At 34.8% G+C, this 25,259-nt stretch overlaps 2 long non-coding RNA genes across 2 annotated transcripts in view; one reads left to right on the top strand and one right to left on the bottom strand.

Annotated features, from left to right (window-relative positions):
- Nucleotides 1–26: 26 nt before the first annotated feature.
- LOC309861189 lies at nucleotides 27–25,104 on the bottom strand. Its single transcript, XR_014309812.1, has 3 exons — nucleotides 24,961–25,104; nucleotides 8,372–8,462; nucleotides 27–158 (listed from the first exon to the last, which is right to left on the bottom strand). It is a non-coding gene; the product is annotated as an uncharacterized lncRNA (long non-coding RNA).
- Nucleotides 11,010–25,259, top strand: part of LOC309861186 — a 283,824-nt gene continuing 269,574 nt past the window's right edge. The window contains exon 1 of the long non-coding RNA XR_014309809.1: nucleotides 11,010–11,051. This is a non-coding gene — a long non-coding RNA (uncharacterized lncRNA). The remainder of the gene's footprint in view (nucleotides 11,052–25,259) is intronic.

The following is a 25,259-nucleotide window of genomic DNA, read 5'->3' as shown; positions in this document are numbered from 1 at the left end:
CTACCTTAATATCAAATAGAGATTCAGGTGCAGCTTGTAAGTTGAGACTCCTAATTCCTAACCTGTCCTCATCCTGGACATTATCACAGCTGTTGATCTCTCAATCTTTCCCAAATATGGAATTCTTCTTGTTGTCCAGTTTCTCTTGAACCCGTAGGCTGTTAAAGAAAAAAAAAAAAAAATGTGTTGGCCAGAGTTAAACAAGCAAGGAAGAATTCATTCAAGACCCTTGCTTTGGGGAGAATGAACTCAACTCCACTCAGAGGAAAAGTAGGAGAGTTTCCATTAGTTGGGGTGAGCCAGTGGAAAGTACCAGAGGATGTTATGGTGTGTAGGTGTGATTAAGCCCTCTGCATTTGCTAGGTAGTGTTTATCTAAGGCTCCTATGCTCTCCCAGAGACTGGGAAATAGGGGTTCTATTTTAGTAGATGATTATATTTCAAAGGGATGGCTCCCTGGTCTTTGAAAAAGATATTCCTTGGTTGTAAAAACTGGCAAAAAGCTGGGTAGAGCTTTATCTGCATTTCAAAGGGGCAGAAAACATTGCAATTATAAGCTTTCTGACGTACATTCTCTAAGAAAAAAGTGATCAGGGACCTGTAGTCAGGAAAAAATTGTCTAATGTTTAGTGAACTTGAGGGGAACATTAAGGCCATGGCTTGGTCAACACTAGGCCAGTCTTCCATTAAAAAAACTCCCCTGGTACAGTGACATTAATGTATTCCTGGTAATGCCTTGCACAGTATCTGACAAAAGGAAAAGATGAGTATATAGCTATCTAATACAATTGTTCATTAGCGCTTTCTCTGTTTTATGAATGGGTGAGTTAGAAGTAGCTCTTCCTGTTTTCCCTAAGAATCATAAATTCTGGGGCAAGTTTTTGAAAGTTACTTTTCATTGGCTTTTGTGACTTGGGATGTTGTTATTTTCTGCTATGTTTAAAGCTGGTACCCATTTGGCTTATTTCCCCTGTGGATACGATTTGAAGCACAGTGTGCCCAGGTTATAGGTTTGGATTCCGATGGACAGAGTGTTCAGTTTTGATCTGCCTTCACCTAGGCTTTTTCCTTTGGTTTACTGTCACCTGGGATGGTATGTTTAACTGCTCAGAATCTCATTTCCAAGGCTCTTAGCCGTAGCAGTCTTTTCTGTTTTCCTCACAGTAGCATGTTGAACAGCAGTTGGTTATTAAAGAATGCCTCAGGCTTTTAGGAGAAAGATGCCCCATTAATGCCATATTACCAAAGGAAATCCAGAGACTTCGTTCTTTTCAGGCTGTATTGACCTATTTATTTACTGTTGGGGAAGGAAAAATAATTTTCCTTTTATCTTTCTAAGTTCTTGGTTAAGATCTCCCTGTAACAAAAGACAGCTTAACAGGAGAAAAACAAGCAGAAATTTAATAACACATGTACCTTCTGCATACATGGGAGATCCCTGGGAAAACGGAGTGAGTCCCAAATGGCCCAAGCTGCTACATTAAAGACCTCTCCAGCTAAAGATGTGAGAAGATGCTGGGGAGTGAGAAACCAGTTGTGAGAGGTTTCAAGCAAAGCAGAGTAAACAAGGGGAAGGTGGTTATGCAGATTTAAGTCCATGACTTCTCAATTGGTCTTTTCCTGGCATACAGAGATACCCATACAAATGAAGATTTCTCTTGTAAATGTCTTACAAAACGATAACTTTTACTTAGTTTTCAGGCCTCCTGTGTGTGCTATTTCTTAAAAATAATCAGCCTAAGAGAATTGGCATGTGTATTTTGGGATGGCACGTTTTGGGGTGACGTATTTTGGGGTGACATATTCTGCTCTCCTCCACCGTTCTTTTATATACATCACTGAAGTTCAATATAGTTTGTTTATAGTCTCTCTTTTATATTTCTGATTTCAAAATTATTTGGAAAGGTCAACATATCTATGACCCCTACCCAGAAATAGCATTTCATATCCCCCCTAAGTGAGGTGGACAGTTGGGATTGGGAAGGATGGGAGGAAAAAAAAAACAACAGCAAAAATTAAACCTTGAGCCATTGTTGCAAGGCAAAATCCTCAGTGTTTTCAAAGAATACATTCCAAAGCCTGTTCATTTTAAAATATTACTTAGTATTTGAAGGCTAGTCATAGAATCATTCAACAATTTAGTGGCAACTGAAAATTACATTCAGACCTTGACTTTTTTTTTTTTCCATACAAAAAAACCCAGCTGCAAGCACAACAGAGCATTCCCAAGGATGCAATTAAACTCAATGGCTTTCTAATGCATTCTTCACTCTTTGTAACTATTACATTTCTAGGGTAATACATTACTTAAAGTAACAATTATCCTATGATTCAGATTGTTTTACACGAAATGTTATAATGGCAAGAATATTATTTACATAGAAACTATAGGACAGGCCTATTTAGATGAAAAAGTTCTGAAAAAAATGATTTTAAGTTTTATTTTCCTTCAGCTACAATTTTAGGAAGGAAACTTAGCTTTTACTGTTTCGATTGAGAGAAAAATGGCAATACGTTTCAAGGACCTATTAAGTGAAATAAGAAATAAGAGACAGGATTCTGCTACTCGGAAACGTTATGAAAGTTTCCATAGCTTGTGTGGAGAGGCTTCTAGAGCTTTCATTTCCATCACTCTCTAGAAAGTAACTCCAAATGTTTTTCCTTGTTTATGAATGGATGTAAACCAGGAAGGGGAGTTGGAAGAACCTTTAAGTTTCTTCCACTTGAAGAACAAAAATAACTATCCTATAGGCCTTGGTATACTGAGAGTTTTACCGTGTTTATGGGGCAGCACCACATCGTTGGTTAGGAATATCAATATCCATATCCTTTCGGCAGTTGTGGAAAGGTAGTCTCTTAGAGATAAGCAACTGCCTTGAGATCATGCAGTTAATTTCAAGTCAGAAGTAAAGTGTACACCTCTCTGGCCTCAGAACTCAGGTTGTTAATTTCTACCCTCTACTGTCTTTTTTTTTTTTTTTTTTTTTAACTCAAAGTGCTATTTCATGCCGATGGCACCAGTGAGATGATTTTTTTTGTCAGCGTCCTAGTACACACACTATTTTTTGTTTTTCTGTCAGCGTCCTAGTACACACACTATTTTTTGTTTTGTTAGCAATTCACTTTTTCTTCTGAATTAAATAAATAATTGAAAAGTTTCATGTACACGTAAGTGTAATAGTAACAAAACTAAATACTGGGAACACATCAATAGTACATACTAGTTTGAAAAGCGTGTATCAGAATCCCATGGCTTTGAAGGAACTGGACCAATTTTTAAAGGTTGTTCTTGGTGGTTGTTTTGTTTCGTTTTTTGTTCTTTTAGATATGAAACCTAACCACCAATTTATTTTATGTATTGAAATAGCACAGGGAAAAAAAACAGGAACTCTTCTAGTGTCATGCTTTGCTCAAGGACAGTTCCAGTCCCATGAACTCTAACCTGCAGTTGGGTTTGTTGAGAGGTAGCAAAGTTGCTTCAGGTGAGAAGTATCAAGGGGAGGTGAATCTTATCAGTAGAATCCTGCTAGGGTGATGCTAAGGAAAACAATAAAAATGAAGACTGGCTCAGAAGAGTTGAGTCTAGCTCCAGAAATGTGGAATCTTAGGTCTCATCCCAGGCCTGCTGAAATATAATCTGCCCTGGGGCAAGGTCTCTTGGAATTTGTAAGTATATTAAGGATTGAGAGGTGCTGTCCTAAAAGTAGAGCTTCAAGAGAATTTTTCCTTAATCCTTGTAAAGTCATGCTTCTGTCTTCGATCCATGATGTTCATCAGAATCATCTGTGAGACTAACAAATACAGGATCTGGCCCCGTTGTTTTTGAATGGCTTGGGATATTGGCCTATGGCACAGGTACTTTGAAGAAAATCAAAGAACATCCCCAACCCAAATGCATACACATGAAGTTATATAAGCACTTCTCTCAAGATAAATATATCTTAAAAAGTATATTTTAAAGTTAGAGAAGTCTACTTGATGCAGAACAGGTCATCTTATATAAAATCTCCTTCCTGAGAAAGGAGTATTTAATCCTAACATTTACCTTGATGTCCTCGATTCTAAATTTATTGGTTCTTTAAAGTTTGGTAGGATGCTACATGATTCTTAAAATATTTTCTCAATGCTGTTTTTTCCAAACTAAAATATTCTTTGTCTTCTTAAGTTGCAGTTCATTTTTATCTGTACGTCTCCTGTGAATCACTTCACACCCCATCTTGTACTATTTTACTTACATGCTTTGTTGCTGATCTTATGTTTGATTATCATTAAATTTCCTATAAAACCAAGAAGATTATTTAGAACGTCACATAATTAGCATTAAATCTATATTGAGAAAGCAAATGAGTGAGTAAATAGATAACTATTTAGAGATAATAGTGATGAAAAACCAGTGTAATACAGTCAAATATTAGTTGAAACAGAAGTGAAGAAAGAGTGAAGCCCCCCTCTACCATTAAATCAAGTATGGCTTTGAGTTCACTGCACCTTTCCTTTTTTGCTAATTCCCTTTGTGGAAATATTGGAGAAGTTTTTTAAAGACTTTGTCAATCCATGTAAAATTTGAAAGAAGATAGACAATTATTTTTCTTGTTTTTCTACTAAATGTTCTTATAGGTTTGAAAGTAACTTTCTATGTTCCAAATTTATTTTTACCTTGTAAATCAAATTATGACATTGTAATTAGTTCTTATTAGTAATTATTGTGATTATAGCACAAAGGTGTAAGACATTCAATATCCATACTCCCATGGTAAGGTTGAATTTTATTATATGACTATATAAATTGTCTATGCTGTGTAACAAATTACACAAAGTTAATTACTTTAAGCAACGTAAGTTTGTTATCTCACACTTTCTACAGGGCAGAAGCCTGGGAAGGGTTTAGCTAGTTTGTCCACTTTAGGGGACAAATGCTGTCTAGGTATTGGCTAGGGCTGCAGTCTCAGCAGGGGCTCAAATGGGGAAAGATCTGCTTCCAAGTTCTCTAAGGTTCTCTAAGATATTTTGCTGATACAACTGAAGGAGACAGTTCTATGAAGTTTTCTCCTACTTCACAACTAGGATCACCTTAATGTTCCAGTAACACATTCCTCCCTTCTTTCTGAGCCCTAACTGGCAGCATCTTCAACTACTACTAGTCTGATCAAGTTTATTTTGGCTCTTTTATGCTCATCAAAATTATCTCACTTTCTTCTCACTTCTTGATTTCAAAACACTACCACATTAGAGTCATTGATTACTTTGTCACCCACTTGTTACAAAATCTGTATTTTCTATTTTTAACAATTCAGAACAAACTTAACAATTTAAAATAACAAACCTTTATTATCTCATAGTTTCTGTAGGTCAAGATTCTAGACCTTAATCATCCTTCCACCTCTCACTCCTAGACCCTCTGGTATCTGCCCCCTAGCTTCTTCTCCTGTTTACATGGCATGGAGGCAAAGGCCTTGCCCCTTATGGTCACCTTATGACCCTATGCATGGCAGTCTCTGCTAAAGGGTCAGCTCAGCAGGGATGGAAGGGGGATGGTTTACTTGGGTAATCTACTCATGGACTCACAAGGGTGCAGGAAGTTTTTCATTTGGGCTGCACTCTTATCTAGAGGCTCACTAAAGAATGATTGCCTTTGGAGCTCATTCATGCCACAGACAGAATTCATGTCTTTCCTTCTGTGTTACTGAAAATGCTGTCTTTTTGCTGGCCAAAAAGAGGACTGGTTAGCATAAGGTTTTAGTCAGCCTCTAGTGGCTTAGAGCCCCCAGATGGCAACCAGGAAGTTCTATAGTCAAAGGAGATAAGGTCTGACCTCAATGTCCATAACCCAACCACCCTATCCCTACCCCACCCCACCCCCAGCAACCCTAAGTTTGTTTTGTGAGATTAAGAGTCTCTTATGGTTTGTCTTCCTCTCAATCGCATCTTGTTTCATTTTTCATTTACCCCCACAATCCCCTGCCCTGCCTCTCAAATTCCTCATATCAGAGAGATCATGTGATAATTGTCTTTCTCTGATTGACTTATTTTGCTCAGTGTAATACCCTCTAGTTCCATCCATGATGTTGCAAATGGCAAGATTTCATTTCTTTTGATGGCTGCATAGTATTCCATTGTGTATATATACCACCTCTTCTTTATCCATTCATGGACATCTAGGTTCTTTCCGTAGTTTGGCTATTGGCACATAGACCGAATCCCTGGGTTCGGTCAGAATCCCTGGGTTTGCATTTTGTCCTTAACCCAGTATTAGTTACTAACTTCTATACACATCAGTTTCTTTTCCTATCTAATGCTGCCATATCATAGAGTTGTGAGGATTAAATATACTATTTTTGTGAAGTCTTTACTTAGGCTACTGTTACATATAAAGTATTTAATATTTCTATATATTATTAAAATGAGAAGGGAGGATTTTACAGGTCTTCCTACTTAGGTAAGATTAAGTAGCTATGTTTATTTCCCAGAAACCAACATTGAGAATAACAGTATTTGATGTATTACTAAATTTCACAAAAATCTTTCCAACCTGAGGATACAATTATGTTTCTTAATGTCAAGGAAATAGGTGATTATTCAATGTTTTGGTCTACATTAAATTAACAAACTCTACTAATTCTCTAGATCTCAAGAGTATTACCCCATCAGAATGGCAGCTTCTTAAAAAGTTTTAATTTGCAGTCTGTTTATTCTTCTCACAAGTAAAAATCCTAAAAAATTGCTCAGGAAATAAGGGAAAGAAGGACATCTAGCAGGGCTCTGTCATGTCTGGGTATCAATTAAAAGTGCAATTCTTGGTAGCATTTGCTGGCTCAATCTTGTAAACTACTTCTTTGTTAATGTGATTTTTGTTCTAACCATCATAGTATTTGCTTCATAATGCCTTCTCTCGCATGTTTATTTCTTAATACTTTTCTTGGCCACTTCCCTGTTATAAGCTTCTTAGTCCATTCGAGCTGCTGTAACAAAATATCACAAACTAGGGGTCACTTACAAAAACCAGGAATTGATTTCTCAAAGTTCTGGATGTTGGAAGTCCACAATCAATGTGTCATTGTGGCTGGATTCTGACAAAGGCTCTCCCCTGGGGTGTGGACTGCCAACTTCTCAGTATGTTCTCACATGATAGATTGGGCTCTGGAGCTCTGTGCAGCCTCTTTGAAAGGACACTCATCCCAATCATGAGTACTTCTTCCTCATTACTTGATTAGCTCCCAAAGTACCACATCCTAATACTATCAGCTTGGGAATTAGGATTTCAGCATACAAATTTGGGAGGAACACAAACATTCATACTGTAGTGGTAGCCCAACATTTTCTCAGGAGCACACATTTGGTCTTGCAAAGAAACAAGATGCAAATAAGTAAATCCCAATGTGGGTGGGTTTATAAGAGCCCTCAGTTTGATATGATACAATGGACATTAAACTGGGAATTGGCTGTTACAAGTTCCTGTCTTATCTCAAGCACTAATTTGGAAGTTAAGGACTATTTATGACCTTTGCTTTTGCATCCTATGTGGGAATTCAACTACATACTAAATTCCTTTTAACTACCAAACCCGTTTCTTCATTCATTAGTGGGTTTTTTGTTTGTTTGTTTGTTTGTTTGTTTTGGCAGGGGGAATATATTTAATAGTTGAAAATAATTGTCAGAGCCAGAAATAAAGACGGGGTGAGATGGGTTATAAAACAAACCCTTTTTAGGGGATACTGAGTAGCTATATTACCTGGAGGTAACTGAGACTTCGTGGAACAGCTTGGAAGAGATTTCTTCCAAGTGGCAGAGACTACCCTCTCATACTCTCCAGCCCTGCTCTGGAATTAACATCACGTAATTCATTTAAGAATGTGAAGTCATGGAAAAAGAAAGTCTTTTCTTGATTAACAGTTGAGAAGAAAACCCTAGATAGCTGAATTTTTGGAACATATTTTAGAAATAAGTAATCTTTAAGGTTTTTTATTTAAATATATAAATCCTGTATTCTGTGCTCATCAGTATTAAAGAAAAAATATTAAAGCTAGTTTTATTTGTTAAATCTTCATTCAAGGCACATGTGGTATATTTTTAAGGCTGCATTGTCTGTGTGGTGATTATTCAAAGTTAATTACTACTTACCATCAATAGACATAAAAAATAAAGTACATTTGGGCCTTTTATATTTAAACATCAATTTCAAAAATTTTATAAACACATAACCTGTAGTTTACTAAGGCTTCGTGATATATACAACTTCAAACATTTAACTATCAAATGGTACAGATTTAGAATGAGATATCACTTTTTAATTATCATGGATTTAAAAAAAAAGAAAAGTCCAAGAGTAAAAATGAGCTGAGACTAAAGGAACATTTATTTCAAAGTTTTCTTACCTCCTGATGAATCATATTGCTTAGGGCAGAATTCATTTCCAGAATACATATGTCCAAAAAGGATTCATAAACTTCAGAACCAAATAGCCGGCTGCCAATGAAAGAACAATTTCATTTAGAAGAAAAATAGATAATCGGACTTCTCCCTCTCTATATGTTTTAAATAATTGAGGAAGAAGAATTAAAGTTACGAAAGTGGAATTGTATTTGTTTTCTTAGAAAATAGGGATATCTGAATTACATAGTTATGGTGGCCACTCTCATCTCAAATTTAAGACTGATTACATGTAATACTTGTGAGATCTCAGAATTATTATCTAATGCTGGAGTTAGAGAAAATTTTTGAAATGCTTTCAAATTATATACTAGATAAAAAAGAATTGAAAAAGGTTCTTCAATTTTTTTCTCTTTTTGATGAGTACACAGATGACTTATGTATACTAAACTATGTATTAGTTTGCTGGAAAACCTCTGCTTTACATACATATTGTGGCAGAAAAGCTAGTTTCACCTGTTGTTATTAAAATAACTATGTTTAATTAAACAGGTGATATCATATGACAATTTTTTTTAACTTTTATTGAAATTTGACAGTGGAGATCAGAAAATTAGTAGTCGAATGCAAGACATACAAAAATACAGTAGTGAACATGAAAGGAGATAATAGACACTACCACAAATAAATCTCTTCTGGAAATTGGGAATTTGACAAGTACTGTTTATTGTATATTTTTTATAAGAAAATATGCAAAATTTTAAATGACTCTTCAAGAATCAATATAACTTTTGTCTATCCATCTTCATTCATGAAATGTGCTAAAATATAATTATTCCACATATCCTTCAAAATATATAACTAATTTATTTTTTGTTTAATTTTTTTAAAGATGATTTAAGAGAGAGAAAAAGAAAGAGGAAGCAGGGGGAGGGGAAGTGTGAGAGGAAGAGTAGAAAGAATCTCAAGCAGACTCCTCCCTGACCATAGAGCCTGACTCCTGGCTTGATCTCACAACACATGAGATCATGAACTGAGCTGAAATTGATGAGTTAGACCCTCACCTGATCGAACCACCCAGGCACCCCTCTTCCTTTTTAATAGTGAAAGTAGACATTGTATGGTATCTCTACTTAGTTGACGTTTGTTTTATAACCCAGAATATGGTTTGTCTAGTCAGTCTACCATGTATACGTGGGAAAAAAAAATGGATTTTATGCTGTTGTTGAGCAGAACTTACTATAAATTTCAGACTGGCCAAGTTGGTTGGAAGTTCATGTCTTCTAAATCCTTAATGATTTTGTTTTCTTAAATTGATTAGTGAGGGAGAAGTGAGAGATCTTTAAGAATACTTGTAGTCTTTTTCATTTTTCCTTTTAGTCTAACAATATTTGCTTTGTGTAATTTTAAGTGCTGTTAGTAGGTGATACATGTTTAGGATTATGTTTCTTTAATGAACTGACTACTTTAATATTACTCAATGATTCTCTGTACTCTTGACAATGTTTCTTATTCTGTAATATTTCGGTTTCTGGTATTACAGTCATGAAAGCTTTGATTAATGTTGCATGGTACTTTTTTCCCAATTTCTTACATATAAACTATCTATATATTTATATTTAAAGAGTTCTTATACATATGCCATACTTTTTTCATAAAATGTGACCATCTAATTTTTAATTTTATAATTTGCATTTAATGAATTATTGGAGTGATGTGTTTTAAATACTCATCTTGTTAGATACTGTCTCAATGTCGCATATGGTTTTTGTCTTTTCCTTCATTTGGATTTTTTAATTTCATTTTTAATATTGGTAAATTAATTTCACTTTTTCTTTATTTAATAGCAAAGTTTTATAAAATACATCTTTAATTTATAGTCTCCTTTCAAATAATATTATACTACTCACATAAAATATATGAGTCTGAAAACAGTCTGATCCCATCATTTGTGCTATTTTAAAAATATGTGTATTCTAATATATCTTATAAATTTCAACATATGTTAGTATTTTTCTTAGGTAATAAGTTGTTGTTATACAGGGTTATGAAATCAGACATAAATGTCTTTATATTGATTTTTGCAATTTCTGTGTTTTCCATTCCTTTTTTTCCATCCAAATTTTCATAAAATGACAAATTTCTATTGTAGAACTGCCTACAGTTTTTCTTGTAGAGCAAGTCTTCTTGCAATAAATTCTCTGCTTTTGTTTTTCTGAAAGAATGGTTATTTTGTTTTGTTTTTGAAATATATTTCATTGGGTATAGAATTCTGGGTTTATTTTGTCCCTTTAGCATTATGAAATGTTTCTCTGAAGATTTGTGCTGTAATTACATTTGTTCTTCTCTATGTATTTTTTTTTTCCTAGATGCCCACACACTTTGCTCTTTTAGTTTAAAAAAAATTTTTGATCATGTTATGTGCTTTTGTTATCGTTGCTTATCCTGCTGAAGTTTCTATGTGCTGTATCTACATTTTTTTGTTTGTCCTTTTTTTGGAAAATTTGTCAGCTATTACTTCTTCACATGTTTGTTCTGCCCTCTTTTCTCTCTGTTATTATTCCAGAAATTTAATTATATATAATTTAGACTATTCACTAATTCCATGGCTCCTGAATTTTTTTTTCTATTTTTCTTTTTTAGTCATTTTCCTCTTTATGCCTGAATTTGGATATCTACTAACTGGTAAGTCCATCAAACTAATTGTTTATCACTGACATTTTTTTTTTTTAATTTCTAACAGTCCCCTTTGATTCTTTCTTATAGATTATATCTTTCCACTAAAATTCCCTACATGTTAATATATGTTAACCTTTTCCACTCAAATCTTTCATTTTCCATTTGATAGCTAAATATATCTAGACTATTTCTGAGCCTGGTTCCATTTATTGTTTTATCTCTTAAAAATGGGTTATTTCCTCTTCTATTTTTAAAATGTGTGCTTTATAACTTTTAATTGAACTATGGTTATTATGTGTAGAATAACAGTGAAGATAAGATAAATTCTATTTTTCTCAAGGAATGGTCATATTTCTTTCTCTCTCAGCCCGAGTATAGGTGACTGATTTAATCTATTCAGGAGTTGAACTGAGTTTGTATTTTGTTATTGCCATTATTGCCTTCTTGATACCATATTCTTTATATTCCTCCAGAAGAGGGCTCTGGGTACTTTGTGCTTTAATATAGGACCTGGGTAGCTAGGGGATTTTCTCCAGTGTTCTTATTCCCCCTAAGCTTTCTGCTATTCCTCCTCTCTTGTTCTAGAGAGAGTCCTTATCTCTGCTCTTTTTGCTCTTTCACTAGTAGTTTACTTCTGCTAGCTACTTATTCCCAGGCTTATAGTAAAGTGGGGCAGATCTCTGTTGTACTTGTTCACCTAAACCTTAGACAAACCTTGTGGTTTTGGACATCAGGATGAGGCTTCCTCAGAAACCTGCTCTGTCTTGTATCTTGGGAACAAGAGAGTTTATTAATTCTTGTCCTGAGGGTACAGTTGCAAACCTCTGCTTGCATATATCCTATACCCAGGAAAATTTTCTGACCCTGTGCTGGGAACAGAGTGTTTTTGTATTTACCCTACCACCAGCATCATATATTATTACCTATGTCTGAGACACAAGTAGTTTCCCTATACCTTCCCCAGAGGTGTATATTGTTTTTTTCCACTTCTCTGAAAGAAGTCATTCTTCGCTCAGTCCCTGTAGCAAGAGTATTTGTGGTCGCTCTCACACATGCACACACACACACACACACACACACACATCAGTTTAACAAGGAATTCTGTTGATCATTTAGCAAAGAAATAAAACCAATCTTATGTAGAGTTTGTCAGAAAATATAGAAAAAACAATTCTCTTGAACGTACATGCCAAAATAATTAATAAAAACATTTATGTATTAAATTCTAAAAAATATATGAAAAGGTAATATATACCAAAAAGTATGGAATGCTTTCTATGCTAGGAATGCTGGTTGTTTTAACATTTTATGCAAAGCATGCGCTCTACCACTGAGCTACATCCCCTGGCCATTGTTTTAACATTTTAAAAAAAGCAATTACTACAGTACATCATCAAAATAAAACCTACAAATCTTGTTATTATCTCAATAGATGTAGAAAACACATTTGACAAAATTCAACACTCATTCATTACAAAAGCTCTCAACAAACAGAATAATTTTCTTAATCTGATAAAGGATACCTACCAAAAAACTACAAATAGTGTCTTACTTTACATAAAGAAAGAATAAATTATTTCTTCTAAAATTAATAAAAAGTTAATATATGATTTCATCACTTCTTTTCAACAGCTATTGGAAATTATGTTAATTGCAGACAGATAAGAATCAAATCCAAATGATTATGAAGGAAGAAGTAACACAGTTTATCTGTGAATGGCCTTATGTCTAGAAATTACTGCTAGAATTAGTAAATAACTTGAGCAAGGGTGCAGAATAGGATGTCAGTATGCAGAAATAAATAACATTTTACTCTACTATCAATGGCATATTAGACCATTGAACTAGAAAAATACCTTTAACATGACATCAGAATATCAGTGTATCAAAGAGTATGATATATAATGAAAATTGTTTAAGACAATGATAATTTGTCATTGAAAATGACAAAACAATGCAGGAAAAATTAAATATCTAAGTAAGTACAGAAATAAACAATTTTAATTGATTGACTCAATATTTTCTTGATGTCATTTCTTACTAAACCTATAGATTTATCAAAAATCTGAATTCATAACAGAGCCTAACAAATTAATAATTAATGACAAAAGGTTTTAGAAGAAACCAATAAGCTCTTTGTGAAATTTGCATAGAAATTCAGAAGATTGGAGCCAGAGCAATTCTGACTACTACTACAGACTGAACATTTGTGTCTCCCTTCACCACCAAATTCTTACAGTGAAGTTGTACTCCCCAATGTGATGGTGTTTGGAGGTGGGGCCTTAGTTAATTAGCATCAGGCCCTAATGATGAGATAAATATCTTTATAAAAAGAGGAAGGGGGCGTGTCTGTGTGGCTCAGTTGGTTGAGTGTTGGGACTTGATTTTGGCCTATGTTATGATCTCAGGGTCATGGGATTGAACCCCACATCGGGCTAATGCTCACTGGAGAGTTTGCATGAGATTCTCTCCCTTTCCTTCTGCCCTTTCCCCATTCTTCCTCTCTCTCAAGTAAATTCTAAAAAAAAAAAAAAAAAAGGAAGAAGCATGAGATCTCTATGCATGTGGGGACACAGTGAGGAGGCAGCCACCTGTAAAGCAGGACTTGACCATCCTGGCACCCTAATCTCAAACTCTGAGCCACCCGAACTAGGAGAAATAAATGGTATTGTTTTGGTCACCCAGTCTGTGGGATTCTATTATAGCAACCTTTTTGACTTTGAAATATACATCAATAGTAATCAGGACAATGTGGAATTGGTATAAATATAGGTGAGTATATTCATAAAATATAGTGAAGAATCTTGACAGATACAATATTATTAAAATATTTTTGACAAAGGTGCCAAGTTAATTCAGTGTGAATTTTTTTTTAACAAATCATGTCCAAGCAACTACATATTCACAAAAATAATAAAAAATAAGCAAGAAAAAGTCAACAAAAATTAAAGATTATTTTAGACCCAAACATAAAAGCTAGAACCATAACTTCTAGAAGACAGCATTTGAGAATCTTTTTGCAACTTGTAGTAAAGATCTTTAGACAGGAAAAAAATATGCACTAACCATAAAGAATACATAAATTGAATTTCATCTGAATGTAAAATTCTTCCCATTAAAGAAAACATTAAAAAAATAAATAGGCAAGCCCTAGGCTAGAACATGTTTTTGCAATACATATATTTCACAAAGGAGTTATATCCAGTGGTGGACAAATCAAAAGAAAAATAAAACCATTAAAAAGTGGGTGACAAAAAATTGGACACTTCACACAAAAAAAATAAAAACAGTAAGTCACAGTGTGTTCAACATTCTTAGTCAACAGGGTAATGCAAATTAGAACTGTAATGAGATCTAATTTTATACCAAGTAAAGTGAATAAGGAAAAACTGAATATACCAGATGTGATTCATTGACAATACCAATTATTGGTAATATTTTGGAACAACTGAAAATTTTAATACATGAGAATATAAAATGGCACAAGCCATTTGAAACACTTTTTGTTTCTTAGAAAGTTAATTTTGTATCCATCCCATGACCTAGAAGTTCCACTCCTAGTTAATGACAAAAGTTATATAAAAACCAAAGTCCACAAAGTGACTTGTATAGGAATACTTATACAATTTATAAAAATTTCAATATTACAGATATTGAAATTAGATACCTACTAAAAGGAAAATGAACTAGCAAATTATCTTATACAATGAAATAGAGGAATAAAGCAACACACTCAAGAAACATGTATGAATCTCTAGCACAAAAGATTACATACAATGTAACCTCTTTTATTTGAAGTCCAACTATAAGCAAAATTAATCTAGTAGTAGGAATAAGTAAGTGGTTACCTCTGGTAAGGTTGGGATTGAATGGAGAAAGGCATAAGAGAACCTTCTGAAGAGACAGAAATGCTATGTTTCTTACTTTTTTATACCATAGGTAATTGTCAAAATCCATCAAATACTTAAGCTTTGTGTTGTATAAAGTTTGTAAATTTTATCGCATTTAAAAAAAAAGACTAAACAAAATAATTTTGTACAAAATACACCTTAATTTATTACTACAAAAAAGATTAAAATTTAGTAAGTATATTATGTCTTCACATTTGGAAGTAAAAAATCTACATGTCCATAATCATAGAAAAATAGTAAAGGAATTAACTCCAAGTGGAGGTATGAATTATTTTTGGATAGTGGGGTTAACTGTTAAGTTTTATGTATTTTTTTGTTTGTCTGTATTTTTAATCTTTACTATAATCTAAAAATACTGATTTTTAAAAAAATATTTTATTTATTTGACAGACAGAGATCCCAAGTAGGCAGAGAGGCAGGCAGAGAGAGGTAAGCAGGCTCCCTGTTGAGCAGAGAGCCCGATGCGGGGCTCGATCCCAGGACCCTGGGATCATGACCTGAGCCGAAGGCAGAGGCTTTAACCCACTGAGCCACCCAGGAGCTCCCTGAATAACTTTTTATAATATCATCCATTGTAAAATAATGTAAATACTATATGTCAAGTTACTGAGCAAGTACTGAGTAGCTGAATTACATAGTGAAATCTGACACTTTTCTGGAGAATTAACATTGAAACTTCTTCCTGGAGAAGAAACTCTTCAAAGACCTGAATAACATAAAGGAGACAACTAAAGATTTGGGGAAGTAACATTTGAGTTGGAGGAATATTTAAAGAAAGTAATTATTGGAAAAATGACTTTAGAATGCTTAGAAAATAGGAATTAAGGTGATTAAAATAGAAATAGATGATTAAAGTAAGTGTGGGACATTTGAAATTACACCTGAAAGGTAGGGTGTATAACGGCTGGGTGGGTGATGGCAGGGGGCTTGCTCCCTGCCCCCACCAAGTCCGGTAGGAGGCCATTGTGGTGTGATACTTAGCAAAATGTTCTGATCTTATTCATATATATTTAATGGATGGATATGTTTTGCATATATTTTTAAATTAGAGAAAAACAGCTTTTTCTGAAATGAAGCAACTTTCTGGGTAATGAACAGATCTGAATTTTTACATAATTTGGCAGCACAGGTGGTTCAACAATTACTGAAACCACTGATAGTCTTTTTAGCTTTTTCTTCCTGGGCATGTTATGGCAAGTACAGTATTAGCAGGGAAGAAAATAGAGAATCCTAAGGTGAGTTCACTATATTGAATATATCTAAGACACTCATAGGAAGACATTTGTAGACACTTGTCTACAAATGCTGACTACTGGAGGATGAAGCAGTTAGTCCCATGGTGATAGAGCAAAGAAGCATAACAAGAGCCATGTCAAAAAATTTTAACATTATCTGGGGGAAAATGATGAACAAATGCAATTCTAACTGGGATGGGGGATAATCATATATGCCAGATCAGAACGATGGATCAACAGAATCATCTGACTCCTGTCATTGTAAATTCAGTTCTGCTCTAGGACATGTGCAATTAGCTTATTCCAATTTTGGATGAAATAATAGAAGTTTTCAGTGTCTTGAAATTCTGGAAGGATGCGAGCTACTGAGGAATGATTTTACACATAGAAGTGAGGATCACTAAAACATCAAAAATTCTGGCATGAGGGAAAATTGAAAGTTTACCTTCTGCAACCTTAACTACCTTAAAGATTTTGTAAGACAACTTGTCAAAATTGGTAGGGAAATTAAAATAGGCAGAGGTATGGGTGAGAATGCAAAGTAGGGGAAGGGGACTTTTCCAATCACTGGTAAACAGATGATTTCCATACTCTGTGAACTGCTGTAATTCATTTTATGAAATAACACAGTCCTCGACTGCCTAATTAGAGGCTTGATGTATGAGGAAATATGAAATAACATCATAAGTGGTGCATTGCCTTTATTTTAAGAGATTATCCCCTGTAATTCTTAACTTTCAGTATTTCTATTGTTAGGGTTTTAAAGAATTTCCAGTAGGTGGAAGTGAAAAGCAAGAATTTCCCTTGAGAAACAGCTTTTTCTGAAATGAAGCAACTTTCTGGGTAATGAACAGATCTGAATTTTTACATAATTTGGCAGCACAGGTGGTTCAACAATTACTGAAACCACTGATAGTCTTTTTAGCTTTTTCTTCCTGGGCATGTTATGGCAAGTACAGTATTAGCAGGTGCCTTGTGACTTAATTACAGTGATGGGATGTGTTCAGTGTACAATCTCAGAAAAGTGGAATTTTGCCAAGTAGGATATTGATTTGGGGAATTATCAAGTGTTTTTCATTTTTAGATTTTAAAATGTTTCAGTTTTTGCCTTTTATGGTTACATTGTTCCTTCTCTGCAGACCCATTTTCTCTAATGCAAATATATACATACCTACATACATAAATGCATTTGGCAAGGCAGGTGATCAGATCAAGTTTTGAGATCAACTGTTACTCCGTTCGGTCTGATGTAACATGAAATAATTTCCCCAACAGCTTCAAAGATACAAACCATCCTTTTAGGTTCTGGTCTAATTTCTGCACCCTCTGATTGCTGATCTACACTCAAAAATTAAACTTTAGCAAGGTCTCCTTAATGTCAAGCTTCAGAGATACATAGTGTAATTATGGCATTGAAGCAGGAGGGCCAAATTTTATCAAATGGACTCAGAATTTATGGGAATTTGCACTGATGATTCTCAGGTTGCTTTTTTCTTTTTAGCTACCTTTTCAGTTGTATTTGAACTGCTGCTTCTTATATTGGACTTCTCTTTTTTCTTACAGGTGAAGGGTGCTTACTAATTGTATGTGTAATACCTCACATCTTCACTGCTATTGATTTTATATTAGTCATATTTTCAGTTATCATTGGACCTTTCCTGTCTGCTCAGACACTCATTCCTGACATTTCTTTTCTGTACTTTTCTGTCAATATGCAAAGCATAATTCAAGACAAAACTAGAACAAAGTGAAAAACAACAGAATGAGTTTGGGGACTTACAAGAGGAGGTGATAGACTGTTTGTTGTATCTTGTTTTCCTTGCACACAAAAGTTTTCTTCGAAGTAAATCTTGTCCTTAGTTAAACCAGACCCAATGAAGACAACACAGTGTATCTAAATTAAGTTGTTGTTGGAATAATTAAGATTTAAAAAGAAATTTCCCACAGATTTCTTAATATTAGTAATGCTGCCCTAGAATATTACCTTGGAAATACCTTGAGATTATGAGCTATCTTTAATAATCTTGGGAGTGTATTGGTTTGGATTCCTCCAAAGTCAGACCCCAGTGGAACAGTCTGGTTGTGAGTCACTTATTGGGAGGGGTTCTCAGGAAGCACTGGTAGAGAGTGCTGGGAAAGCTAATGAAGAGTGTTAGTGAGTGGGCAGCTGGCTGTCAATCTTCTCTGAAGTCTGACAGGAGTGTGAAAGACATCTCATTTCACTTAGGGATGATTGATTAATTTATATTCAAGATTTACCTCTCTCACTGTGAGGCCAATTTTGGGGCGTAACTTTTTGTCATGTTTGACCTGTTTTGTGGGCAAGAATGTTACTGAATCCATATAAGATATGGGCTTTTTGTGACATGTAGTAGCAATAGAGATATTGAGATATGAGCAGGATGTCATCAAAAAATTGATTATATATCTGGTCCCCCCTTGTCTTCCTTGGAAAACAAAAACTTAGAATCTTTTAAAATCAGACCAAATGAAACATTTTTCTTTTCAACAAATGCCCACCTTAAAATCAGTTTAGTGGATGTATCAAAGTACTTTCTGTCTATTGTAATGTTGCATTTTGCAAAGCTGTGTTTCACTGTCCATTTCCAGAGGAAAAAGTACTAGAAAAGTTGCTCTTTTAGTGGGATGCCCATTATAGAAAGTGCTTTGAGATATCCCTTTTTCAATATTCAAGCAATGATCAGTACCAACTGACAAGACCTAAAAGATTTTATTGAAATACTGCCAAAGAAAGGGTCTAGACAATTTACTGTTACTATTTCTAACCTTAGAATCAATGTTTATGCAGTATTTGGGAGTACTTATAAACAATAGATATTTCTTCTTTTTTCAAATCTGTTTAGTGATATTGCTACAGCCAGAGGGGAAGATTTGGACCTAACTACAGGAAAACCATCTTTGTAGTTGCAGTACACCTGCTAGGTTACTTGATTCTTAACACATTAAAACATGCCTGAGGGGAGCCTGGGTGGCTCAGTGGGTTAAAGCCTCTGCCTTTGGCTCAGGTCATGATCTCAGGGTCCTGGGATTGAGCCCCACATCAGGCTCTCCGCTCAGCAGGGAGCCTGCTTCACCCCCCCCCTCTCTGCCTTCCTCTCTGCCTACTTGTGATCTCTGTCAAATAAATAAATAATTAAAAAAAAACATGCCTGAAACTCTCTTTACCTTCTCTTTTCTTTCCCCCCTTTTTAGAGAGAGAGAGAGAGAGAGAGAGAAAGAGAGATAATATGCATGTGTTTAGGGGGCGGAGAGCAGAGAAAGAGAGAGAATCTTAAGCAGGCTTCATGCCCAGTTCAGACCCTGACTTAGGGCTCCATCTCAGAACCTTGAGATCATGACCTGAGCCAAAGTCAAGAGTCAGACGCCTAAATGACTGAGCCACTCGGCACCCCTCTCCTTACCTTTTCAACTTTTGTTGCTAGACATAGGAAGCACAGCCTCTCCAACATTTTCCTCTGGGTTCTGGATGGTGGCCAGGTATGGTAGGAAAAATCCCTTATCAGGCATTTGTGAGTCATTGGCCAAACTTTAAATAGCACACAATTTTCTGATTTGGCTCATCATTTCATTATTTACAATAGCTGAGATGGGGTCATGCTTAAGCAGAACAAAACTATAGTCTGCTTCTTTTGCCTTTGCTCTCAAAGTCATTTCTGGGAAAGTATCCAAACTTCTATCATTTGTAGGTCTGTAGCAATATGTAAAAGAAAATATCTGATTACTATTGAACTAAAATTAGCTATCCACCAGAAATTGGCATTCTGATAAACCCCCCACTGACCACTTGGCTTACTTGTTTTATCTCTGATGAAGAAAGAGCCTGAATTGTTCAAACATTTCAAAATATCCAATTACTCCTTCTCCAGAAATCACAGTAGCATAAAATATTCTCACAATGTAGCATACAATCTTACTACAATGGAATTTGACATGATTAAGAGGTGTGTTTGTGTGTGTGTGTATATATGCATGTATCTGACATACAGTTAACAGAATTGAGCACCTCAGGAAAATAAAAATGTATGTTACACTCTACACTCAGTTGCATTAATAATGTGTTGTATTGAGTTCAGCCATTAAGAAGAAAAAATTTATAGATAAATATAACATCCATTCTCAGGGAACTACTTATGACCTAAAATGGCTGTTTCCTCAACAGTCTTCAGTGAACACAAATAAGTTTTTGAATTTTTCTTTTTAAATATTTAATTACTTGAAAAATTGAAATTTTAGCTCTGTAGTCTTTTATTTTTGATGATAACCCCTTAATTTATACTTACTCATGGAGTATTTTTATTTTAATTTTTCTGTCATAATTTTGTATTTTTCCTTTATTTTTCAACTTCTTTAGATCCTTTTACCTAATATGCTTTCTATTCCCATTAAATTTAAAGTAAAAGAGATAAAAGCCATTTATTAAAGATAACTTCATTATTTTAAAGGTTTTATTTATTTATTTTTTATTCTTTTAAATTTTATAAACATATATTTTTATCCCCAGGGGTACAGGTCTGTGAATCACCAGGTTTACATACTTCACAGTACTCACCAAAGCACATACCCTCCCCAATGTCCATAATCCCACCCCCTTCTCCCAAACCCCCTCCCCCCCAGCAACCCTCAGTTTGTTTTGTGAGATTAAGAGTCACTTATGGTTTGTCTCCCTCCCAATCCCATCTTGTTTCATTGATTCTTCTCGTACCCACTTAAGCCACCATGTTGCATCGCCACTTCCTCATATCAGGGAGATCATATGATAGTTGTCTTTCTCTGCTTGACTTATTTCACTAAGCATGATATGCTCTAGTTCCATCCATGTTGTCGCAAATGGCAAGATTTCATTTCTTTTGATGGCTGCATAGTATTCCATTGTGTATATATACCACATGCCCCTTTGGATCACTACGTTTGTATCTTTAGGGTAAATACCCAATAGTGCAATTGCTAGGTCATAGGGCAGTTCTATTTTCAACATTTTGAGGAACCTCCATGCTGTTTTCCAGAGTGGCTGCACCAGCTTGCATTCCCACCAACAGTGTAGGAGTGTTTCCCTTTCTCCACATCCTCGCAAGCATCTATCATTTCCTGACTTGTTGATTTTAGCCATTCTGACTGGTGTGAGGTGATATCTCATTGTGGTTTTGCTTTGTATTTCCCTGATACCGAGTGATATGGAGCACTTTTTCATGTGTCTGTTGGCCATTTGGATGTCTTCTTTGCAGAAATGTCTGTTCATGTCCTCTGCCCATTTCTTGATTGGATTATTTGTTCTTTGGGTGTTGAGTTTGCTAAGCTCTTTATAGATTCTGGACACTAGTCCTTTATCTGATATGTCGTTTGCAAATATCTTCTCCCATTCTGTCAGTTGTCTTTTGATTTTGTTAACTGTTTCCTTTGCTGTGCAAAGACACAAAGAAATGGAAAAATGTTCCATGCTCCTGGATTGGAAGAATAAATATTGTGAAAATGTCTATGCTACCTAAAGCAATCTACACATTTAATGCAATTCCTATCAAAGTACCATCCATCTTTTTCAAAGAAATGGAACAAATAATCCTAAAATTTATATGGAACCAGAAAAGACCTCGAATAGCCAAAGGGATATTGAAAAAGAAAGCCAACGTTGGTGGCATTACAATTCCGGACCTCAAGCTCTATTACAAAGCTGTCATCATCAAGACAGCATGGTACTGGCACAAAAACAGACACATAGATCAATGGAACAGAATAGAGAGCCCAGAAATAGACCCTCAACTCTACAGTCAACTAATCTTCGACAAAGCAGGAAAGAATGTCCAATGGAAAAAAGACAGCCTCTTCAATAAATGGTGTTGGGAAAATTGGACAGCCACATGCAGAAAAATGAAATTGGACCATTTCCTTACACCACACACAAAAATAGACTCAAAATGGATGAAGGACCTCAATGTGAGAAAGGAATCCATCAAAATCCTTGAGGAGAACACAGGCAGCAACCTCTTCGACCTCAGCCACAGCAACATCTTCCTAGGAACAACGCCAAAGGCAAGGGAAGCAAGGGCAAAAATGAACTATTGGGATTTCATCAAGATCAAAAGCTTTTGCACAGTAAAGGTTTTAAAATAGAAAATATTACCAAACTCTTCTGAATATTTTGGTTAGGCTATATCCAGTTTGTAGTATGCAGTTCTATGAATTTTAGTTTTTATCATCTGGACCTACAAATGTCATTTTTTATGCTTCACATGTGTGATATGTTCTCATACATAGATTGTAAATTACTTTTGGGAAGGGATCCTCTTATCTTTTATATATTGCAAAGTTACTCTTATGTCTTGTCAAATTTTTGTCTTCCTTTTTCTCAAGGACTCTGTTTTGGTCTCACCATTATCTGTAGACTTCATACAGGACTTCATACAGAGCTGAGTTTCTCACTCTGTCCAAAATACTCTTTCCCCAACATTTTCTGGTTCAGTGTTACTAATTCTTTGAGTCTCATCTTAAACATGTTCCTCCTTGAGGTCCTCCTTGACTCTGTAAAGTAAGTTAAATTCCCATAGCTCTCGACTGCTCTTTTCTGCTCCTTTATTTGTAATACTCATCATACTGATAATACCTTATTTTTGTTTTTCTCTACTGGATGGCAAGTTTCACAGGGCAGGGATTCTGTCTTATTTGCTAATTTTGAGTGTGAAGCAAAATGATCTGGCACATAGTTGGTAATAAGTCAAAGGTTATTGAACATTTATTGTATGACTTTTAATGATGATAAGAAGAGTTTCATCCTAGAAGAAGACTGACAGACAGTGGGGAAAAAACTTGTCATATTTTTAGTATAATATAATACAAGCAAGTACACACTAGCTTGTGGATATACACATAAAAAGAAAAACTCACACAAACACATCTTATTTCAATGTCTAGCTGTGAGTTATATCACTCTTCTGGCTATTCAGTAAAATTTGGAAGTGGGCTAAGTGTGGTGTCTGTTGGTGGAGAGGAGGCTAAAAATAATCTACTTTCCTACAATTATGATTAAAATATATGGTGTACCTTATTTCCAAGAACAGTATAGCTCATATGTCAGACATAGTGTAAATTCATGAAGTGTGATTTGAATGTTTTATATAGATTTACATTTTTGGAGATGCCTGTGTTTTGTGTTCTTAAAAAAATCTCCAGAATTTTATGATGACCTCTAAATTTTGAAAGTCCCATCTCTTACCAAACATTTATTTTAGACATGACAGGATTCTTTGAATGTCAAGAGGTTCATAAAGTGAATTTGCTTTTCATTTTATTTTCTTAAGTATGGTTATTAGCATCATTAGTTAGTATAATTGTTTAAAAAGACTATTTCTGTCAAAGAGCAGCATGTGAAAAAAAGGATCGGGTATGAATAAAGGAAGATGGGTAATTTCTCTGCAATTATAGAATTTGAAATAATGGCAAATACATTAACTTATCAAAAAAGACATCACTGTGATTAATTTGGTATAATATTATCAAAAAACATGTTGGTCAACCATTTAAACAAATTTAATTGCTCTACCACATAATTGCTCCCAGAGAATAAATTAAATGCTTCTACAACTACACTAACTCTTTCAGATTACATAGAATGCACTGGGGCAATTATTCATCAATGTTCATCTAGTATTAAAAAATAATCTTTATTCATTCCATCAACATATGTTTCAAAATCAGAGTCCAGGAACAATACATTCATTTATTTGTACATTTTCCTTAGACAGTTATGGGTGAAATTTCTAAGAGATTTTTTTAAATGATAGCATAGTTAAAATTGCTTTTCACTGATTTATTGGGATGAATGTTTCCCATATAGAAACCCATGTTACATCCATTCCATTTCATCCTTTGCCATTACATATATTTAAAGGACAGGTGATAGAATACATTACTTGGCTCAGAGGACCATTACCCAATGTTTGAAGGACAAGTTTTCTATTAATTAGAACAATCCCATTTATAAGTTTTTAAATCAGTGTCTATTCTGGGATCTTAAGAGTGTTCATGTCCATAGGCAAATGTGATTTTAATCCTTTCACTTGACTAACTTAAGGTAAAAATAAGTCTGGGCTAAGTTTAGGGAGTTACGTAACATTGCAGAGTTACTCAAGGACTTGGGAATGAAACCAGGCCCCTTGGATTTAGTCTACTCCCTTTGAGCTATGCTGGGTCTGGAATATCCACTCCTTTTCTTCAGAAGTATTTGTGGAGCACCTACTCGCAAACGTCCTGGAGTTACAGTGGTAAACAGGTCATAAATAGTTTGTGATCATGTAAAAATGGTGCTTGCCCTTTGTAAATAATTCACAATTTATAGAAAAGTTTAAGCTGCCTTCTCTGCTTAATTACTATGGTGAACATCCTTTAAATATTTTGTGCACACTTTTCTGTAAATACAGTCTTACTATTTTGTCAACACTGCTCTCCTTTGGGAGTAAGTCTTTGAATATACTGGCTAAGTTGTGCTTAACAGGATATTTCACATCAAAAATCTTACACAATATCATATTCTAATAAATCTATATCTTGACCCTCCAAAATTTTATAATAATCTGATGAATACCAGGTTAAAATGAGAATATTAAAATTAGTATAACTCAAGGTATTTTCTCTTTGGCAAGGTAAAAAACCATCATATAGCCAATGCAGGTAAAGGGACCAGACACATAACAGAAATTAAATAAATGAAGATAGCGGAATATGAGTGAGTAGTTTGATCAGCATGTCTTAACAACATACCACAGCACAGGTGGCTGAAGTAGCAAACATTTATTTTCTTACTGTTGAGGAGGCTAGAAGTTCATGGTCAAGGTACAAGTAGACATGGTTTCTGGTGAGGCTTTTCTTTCTGGCTTGCAGCAGACTTCTTCCTGCTGGTATTTACCTGGCTTCTCTGTACAGTGCAGGTCTTGGGGTCTTCTCCTCTTTTTATAAGGACTACTAGTCTTATCAATTTAGAACCCCACTCTGTGACCTCATTTAACCATAATTACCTCATTAAAGGTCCTGTCTACAAATATAGTCACCTTGGAGATTAA

The sequence above is a fragment of the Mustela nivalis genome, assembly GCF_964662115.1.
Source record: "Mustela nivalis genome assembly, chromosome: 3".
NCBI lineage: Eukaryota > Metazoa > Chordata > Mammalia > Carnivora > Mustelidae > Mustela > Mustela nivalis.
Note: the sequence above shows the minus strand (reverse complement) of the source record. Positions and strands in the feature narration are given on the sequence as shown.